The sequence below is a fragment of the Echinops telfairi genome, unplaced genomic scaffold, assembly GCF_000313985.2.
Source record: "Echinops telfairi isolate 266 unplaced genomic scaffold, ASM31398v2 ScPeMD7_7458;HRSCAF=8496, whole genome shotgun sequence".
Taxonomy (NCBI): domain Eukaryota; kingdom Metazoa; phylum Chordata; class Mammalia; order Afrosoricida; family Tenrecidae; genus Echinops; species Echinops telfairi.
In genome coordinates this window covers 1,099,724-1,107,376 of record NW_022111358.1, presented here as the reverse complement: position 1 = coordinate 1,107,376, position 7,653 = coordinate 1,099,724, and the positions used below count along the sequence as shown (strand labels likewise).

General features: G+C 40.2%; 1 protein-coding gene across 2 annotated transcripts in view; it reads right to left on the bottom strand.

Annotated features, from left to right (window-relative positions):
• SMG6 (SMG6 nonsense mediated mRNA decay factor) overlaps positions 1 to 7,653 on the bottom strand; it is a 268,155-nt gene that overhangs the window by 248,889 nt on the left and 11,613 nt on the right. The window lies entirely within an intron of this gene.

The following is a 7,653-nucleotide window of genomic DNA, read 5'->3' as shown; positions in this document are numbered from 1 at the left end:
ATGTGGGCTTTGTTGCTTCTGAGCTTGATGGCCGCTTGATTGCCTTCAAGCCTTTAAGACCCCAGACGCTATACTTTTTGACAGCCAGGCACCATCAGCTTTCTTCGCCACATTTGCTTATGCACCCGTTTGTCTTCATCACCTTTTTCTTTAATTATCTGAAAATACATCTGAACACTAGCTTCTCTCTCTTCAACTGTCAATCAATGTTCAAAACAAACTCAGGTCTTGTATTCATGTAGAATATGGTAGTTAAAGGCATTTGGGCATAGTTATAAGGTTAATCACTTGAGTGTGAATAGTTTCCACCACTTACAGATGTAACCTTAGGCAGGTTAACCTAAGCCTGTTTTCTCACTTATAAAATGCAATTATTAATGTGTACATGCTCCTTGAAAAGATTTAGTATAATGCACATACAGGTAGTAGCAGAATTCCTGATACACAGCTACAGTCAACTAAATGTTGGCCATTAGGTAAGCAAAAGAGCCTTAGTAATGTGAAACCACCAGCTGTTCCGTGGGAGAAAGACAGGACTTTCTACTCCTGTAAAGAGTTACAGCCTCAGAAACCCAGAGGGTTTCTGTCCTTTCATCCTCCAGGGTTGATGAATCTGCATCGACCTGATGGCACTGAGTTTGGTTCTACCTTTTGTTTACTGGTGTTTGCCAGTAAACAAGGTTGGCAGTTCAAACCCATCAGCTGCTCCATGAGAGAAAGATGGGGATATCTGCTCCCATAAAGACTTACAAAAGGGGAGGGGAGACTTACAAGGGTGTGGGGAGCATTAGAGCTGATTGTATTGTTGGATATACAACTCTTTTTAAAAGCGGTTTAACTGTGGAAATACATGATGTGAATATTATATCAAGAAAGTTACTGGGAAAAAACAACCAAACGACCTATGTTTACCAGGGGTAAAGAGGAAGAATTTTTGCTTAATGGGTATTGAATTCATTTTAATGGTGGTAGAACAATTTGGAAAGGGATAACAACAATAGTTGTACAATATGAATAGTATGATCAATGGCATTGAATTATACAAGTATAAGTTGTTGAACTGGTGAATGTTTTGTTATGTATTATTTTTGCTAAAATTGAAAAAAGAAAAAAAAACTACATGACTACCAGTAAATATGAGAAAAAATAAAATGTTCTAAAAGTGATTGTGGTAAAGATTGTACAACTCTTTTTGATATGATTGAGCTATTGAACTGTATATGTGGATGAAGTGTCAATAAAACTGTTTTAAAAAAAAGTTACAGGATTGCAGTTGCTATGGGTCAGAATCAGGTTGATGGTAGTGGGGTTGGTTTTTTCGTTCATTTCTTTTTACTATTATTCCAATACATATTATATAGCACTAACTTGATTTTAGACTGTATTTGATCAATTTTACCATGTATTTTCAGGCACTGATAAGTTCTCAATTTCTTCCTTTGAAATTTTGGTTTTGCTCCTACAGTACCAGCTGTGGCATAATTAGTTCTCTACTGAGAATGTGTATTAGAATCACCTGGAAATATTTTTCAAATGTCTCCAATGCTATTACAAATGGAAGTGCTTCTTTTTGGATTATTCATTTCTAACATACAGAAATACAACTTATTTTTTGTGTTAGTCATGCATCCTATAAGGCTGCTGCTGACATACTTATGAATAAATTTAACAAAAGAGATGCAAATTTAAGACCCTAAACGTTTAAAAGCGCTGTAAGATAGCAACAGAGAGAACTCTAACATTGTCAACAACGAGGTGATAGCATGCTGGATACCCTAAAGCACACAGTCTTTGAAGCACCAGCTCTCTCCAGACGAAACCAACAAGAAACAAGATCTTCAACAAACATCAAGAGACGAGAGAATCAGTCATCAAAAACCTCCAAACAAAATATTTAGAGAAGAATTGACAATACTCCCTAATTCATCCCATGAAGCAAATATAACCTTGAGACCTAAAGCAGAAAAGGACACAAGAAAACTATAGGCCACTCCGATACTGGGAGGGTGGAGGGAGAGTGGGTTGGAAAGAGGGAACCGATTACAGAGAACTATATGTGACCGCCTCCCTGGGGGACAGACAACAGAAAAGTGGGTGAAGAGAGACATCGGACAGGGCAAGGTATGACAAAATAACAATTTATAAATTATCAAGGGCTCATGAGGGAGTGGGGAGCGGGGAGGGAGGGGGGAAATGAGGACCTGGTGCTGGGGGCTTAAGTGGAGAGGAAATGTTTTGAGAATGATGAGGGCAATGAATGTACAAATGTGCTTTGCACAATTGATGTATGTATGGATTGTGATAAGAGTTGTATGAGCCCCTAATAAAATGATTTAAAAAAAGAAAGAAAGAAAACTGTGGGCCACTCTCTCATGGATAAGCCAGAAAAACCGAACTCACTGCCACGAAGTCAGTGTGGACACACAGAAACCCTAGAAGACAGGGTAGAACTGCCCTGTGAGTTTCTGAAGCTGTAAATCTTTCTGGGAGTAGGCCTTGTCTTTCTCCCGAGGAACAACTGGGAGTTCGTGAGCTGCTGACCTTATAGTTAGCAGCGTAACGGGTAAGCACAACCACACCAGGGCTCCTAGACCTTAAAGAGATCAATGCAAAAACACTCAAAATACTAGCAAATAAATCTAATAGCATAATAAAAGCATGACCAAGTGAGCTTTAATCCAGGAGCACAAGTATTGTTCTACATTAGCTAATCCAATATACACGGGGGTACTGCCCCATACCCCCTGGGGAAAAAAAACCATAATCCCCCCTGGAAAAAACTGTATTTCTTATATTTTTTACAAAACAACCTTATCACCTTCAAAGTACTCTCCATTACACTTAATACATTTGTCAATTCTGCTATTCCATTCTTTGAAACATTTTTCAAATTTATCTGTTTGGATGGCTGACAGCACCTCCCTTGTTTTTTTCTTCACCTCTTCTACATTGTCAAATAACTGTCCTTTCATGTCCCTCTGCATTCGAGGAAACAAAAAAAAGTTGCATGGAGCAAGGGCAGGTAAGGCACGTAGAACAAGAGAGGCGTGCTGTTTTTCTGCCAAAAACTGGCGCACTGAAATGGCTACATGAGCAGGTGCATTGTCGTGGTGGCAAAACCAGTCCCCTCTGCCGCAAATCAGGCCTTTTTTGTCGCACACTATTACACAATCTTTTCAGAGCTCTAAATAGAAAGCTTGCTTAACAGTCTAACCTGGTGGAATGAACTCCAAATGCACTATCCCCCTTTACTCAAAAAAACAAATGAGCATCATCTTAATCTGTGATTTCACTTGATGAGCTTTGCAGGGGGTGGTGGTGGCGAGGTGACAATGGCATCTTCCACTGACTTGATTGATGTTTGCTTTCGGGGTCATAAGAATAGCACAATGTCTTATCACCAGTAATGACCTTAGGAAAAAGATCTTGGTCGCTTTGGAACTATTCTTTCAAAGCACAGCCCGTTTCCGCTTGACACTCTTCCTTCTGGTCAGTCAGGACCCAAGGCACAAATTTCACAGCAACCCTTCTCATTCCCAAATCTTCTGTTAAAATTCTGAGTTCCAAGATAGCTCAGATAACTTCCCCATCTCTTCAATGGTCCATTGTCAGTCTTCAAGTACAGGTGAAAGAATTTTGTCCGCAATTTTCATTCTTTCAGAAAGTTGAGACTTCCAGAATGAAGTTTGTTGTAAATTAACATTTCAAAAAAAAAATTGACATTTCACCTTTTTTGAAACAAGAAAACCACTCATACACGTGTTTTTCCCACAGCAATGTCCTTGTAAGCTGTGTTCAACATCACAACAGTTTCTGCAGCATTTTTCCCATGCAGGAAACAAAATTTCACAGCCACACACTGTTCTCTGAAATCAGCCATCACAAAAAAACGAGGTTCAAGCAAAACCACTTTTACAAAAAAGTTCACTGTGACCAGAGAGAACCTTTCCAGGCAATGCCACTGGGTATAGTAACTCAGAGCAAGTTGCTGGAAGCTCACCTAGTGGGAAAAATGTGTTACTACGAAAGCTCCACTCCACCCTGGGCATTCTGTACCCTCGTATGAAAAGTCACCAGTCAACACATATACTTAATGGAGAAAGACTCAGGGCTTTCCTGTTTGAATCAGGAACAGGATAAGGCTATCAGCTCTCACCGTTTCTATTCAACATTGTCCTAACAGCCCTAACTACAGCAACAGAGCAAGAAAAAGATCAAAGGCATCTCGATTGAGAAAAGGATGTAAAATTATCTCTTTGCAGATGATATGATCCCACATACAAAAAATTCCAAAGACTCCACAAGAGAACTAGAGCTAATAGATGAATTTGGCAAAGTCACAGCTCGTAGGTATACAACAAACAAAGATCAGTCAGATTTTCATAGACTACCGATGAGAAAGCTGAACTAGATCTTAGGGAGGCAATTCCATTTATAACAGCACCTAAGAGCATAAAATACCTAGAAATGACTCTAAACAAGCATGCACACGAAGGACTGAGAAAGTGAAGACTAAATGGAAAAATGCTCCGTGTTCAAGGATTAAGCTCATTGCTCTCAGCCAATTCCAACTCCTAATAACTCGACAGGACAAAACATACAAATGCCCCTGTGGATTTGGGAGGCTAATTCGTTACAGAGTAGAAAACCTCATCTTTCTCCCTCGGAACCACTGGTTCCAAACTCCTTTTGGTTAGCAGACCAACATATATGTTCAGGGATTGGAGGAATTCATATTGTTAAGAAGTCAATACCCCAAATGGTCCAGAGATTAAATATACATAATCACAATCACAATTCTAATAGCCTTTCCCACAGACAGAAAAACCAGTCCTCAATTTTATATGGAACGACCAAACCAAACGCGATGCCACTGAGTTGATGCCAACTCATAGCAACCCTGTAGCACAGAGTAGAACTGTCCCTGTGGGTTTCCGAGGTAAAACGGCAATTCTCTGCAGAAGCAGAAAGCCTTGGGTAGAACTGTCCCTGTGGGTTTCCGAGGTAAAACGGCAATTCTCTGCAGAAGCAGAAAGCCTTATCTCTCTGCCACAAAGCGGCCAGTGGTACTGAACTGCTAACCTAGTGGATAGCAGCTGAACTTGTAACCATTATGCCACCAGGGCTCCTATGGAATGGCAAGAGGCCCTAATAAACAACCGAAAACAATGTTGAAAGAGAACAAAATGGGAGAATTCACACTTCTGGATTTCTAAATACATTATATAGTTATCATCCCAATGTTTAACCCAATGCATCACTAGGCTTCCTTCATTAGCCGTTTGAAGAGAAGTGAATCAAACTACAATGATGTACCATTTTACTCCCTCGATGATGTCCAAAGGATCCCTGATCGTGCAGTGGGTTATGAGATGAGCTGCAGAGCACAATGTCACGAGAGAACAGTCTCTGGAGAAGGACATCATGCTTGGTAAAGTAGAAGGGCAGCAAAAAAGAGGAAAACCTCAGATGGATTAACAGTGACTACAACAATGGGCTCCAGCACAGGAATAGCTGTGAGGAATGTTGCAGGACCAGACAATATTTCATTCTGCTGCACACAGAATCCCTATGGGTCAGAACCAACTCAATGGATCTAACAGCAACAGTAGCAAGTGAAAGATGCCAGACAGATTATATATTGAACAATTCAATTCACATGAAACATCCAAATCAGGAAATCCATAGAGACAGCTAAGAGCTAAGATGGGGAAAATAGCGAGCAACTGATTAATTAGTACAAAATTTTCTTGTGTGGTGATGCAAATGTCTGGAAACTAGTTAAAAATGATAATTGCAAAAAATAAATAAATAAATAAATAAATTTAAAAAAAAGATAATTGCACAGTACTATAAATGTACAAAATGTCACTAAATCGTACCCTTTAAAATGGTTAAGGTTAATTTTACATTATACTTTCTAAAAGAAAGAAAGAAGTCACTGAAAGGGAGTGGGGTATAGGGGGAGGTCAGATGCGCAGGCATCCCCCGCCCCAGGGCCATCAGTTGCCAGACTGCAGTGGGGCCCCTGCTCCCTGCTGCTGGGGACAATAGACAGGCTCCTGTAGGAGTTCACATCTTACTGATAATGGTCTCTATCAACTGAGCCAGCAACAAGTCAAACCTGCTCTTTGACATCCAAAATTAGGCTGCCATCCTAATTCTAGGATCCGCCCATCTTGTCACTTGTATACTCTCAATCCCTCCTCTTCCTATTGCGTGTATGTCCCTAGACCACCCCCTCTCGTTGCTGTATAACCTATAGTGCAACCCCTTCCTGTGACGTATGTCTTTACCTGTAATTACTGGGCTTGCACGCCCCCAAAAGGTATATAGGCCTGGGCTAGGAATAGAGCTCTCTCGCTGGACTCTCACAGGTCCCACTTGCTTCTCCTCTCCCATCCTCTCTCCCTTGTTCCCTTTCCCATCCTCCTTCCCTTCCCCTTCTCTCCACGTGGACCACCAGACTGGGCTGAGGTGAGCAATGCTACCATGTAATATGTCTGACTGTATTAATGTATTATCTCTTCTATCACTCATGCTATCGATGACTTTAATATAATACTTATATACCTCAACTGTACAATTGTGCATTACTGACCCGTGACTAGCGGTGGGGAGTGGTCCCCCCACCCCCCAAAAAACTTAATACTACAGTGGGGGTAAGAAATTATCGTCTCTAATTGACAAGAAACACAAAACATTTTATTCAGCAATTACAAAGAAGAAAAGCTGAAAAGGAGACGAGATAAGAAGAAAAAACAGAATAAAGAATAGATGAATAAGGAGAAAAGAAAAACCACAAAGGAGGGAAAAAAAACACAAAATCATGACAAACAAACATACATCACCAAAAGATAAAAGCCAAAAACCACAACCACTGTGAGTTGATTCTGATTCATAATGACCCTATAAAGTAGAGTAGAACTATTCCATATGAGTTCCAAGACTGTAAATTATAGGTTAACAAATTTATTTGGCATACCTATCCCTTTCCAGAAACAAAGAAAAAAATTACGCTATGTCCCCCTGCCATTTAAAATTTTTGTACTATAGCCCATAATTCAGGATGAAGTGTATCCCTGTGTTTACAGCCCCAATGGATCGTTTCAGCACACCCAGGGGGTGGTATTGCTCACTTTAGGAAACATTCCTGTAACCTTCACAAGAGCAGACAGCCTCATCTTTCTCCTACGGAGTAGCTGGTGAGTTGGAGCTGCCCAATTCTTAACCCACTGTGCCATTCAGGGATCCTTACAAATAAAGGACAGAAGTAAAAAGAGAAAGATTCACTATCTTCTAAGCAAGTGCATCAATGAGCTACAGTACTTCATCTGCTTCAATACATAATTAGCACTAGGAGTTTCTGTCCCTCTTTTATGGAATAATGGGGATATATATAAATATACTAAATTTTAATATACTATACTAGATATGGTGATGGAGTGGTTATGTGTTGGGTTGACATCGCACGAACTATAGTCCTTTTGTTTGTTTGTTTTTGGTCTGTAGTTCTAAACCACCAGCAGCTCCTTGGGAGAAAGACTAGACTTTCTAATCCCATAAAGTTAGTGTTGGAAATCCACTGGGGTCGCTATGAGTCAGCATTGACTTGATGGCAGTGAGTGACACTATATATCATGTACTATGAAC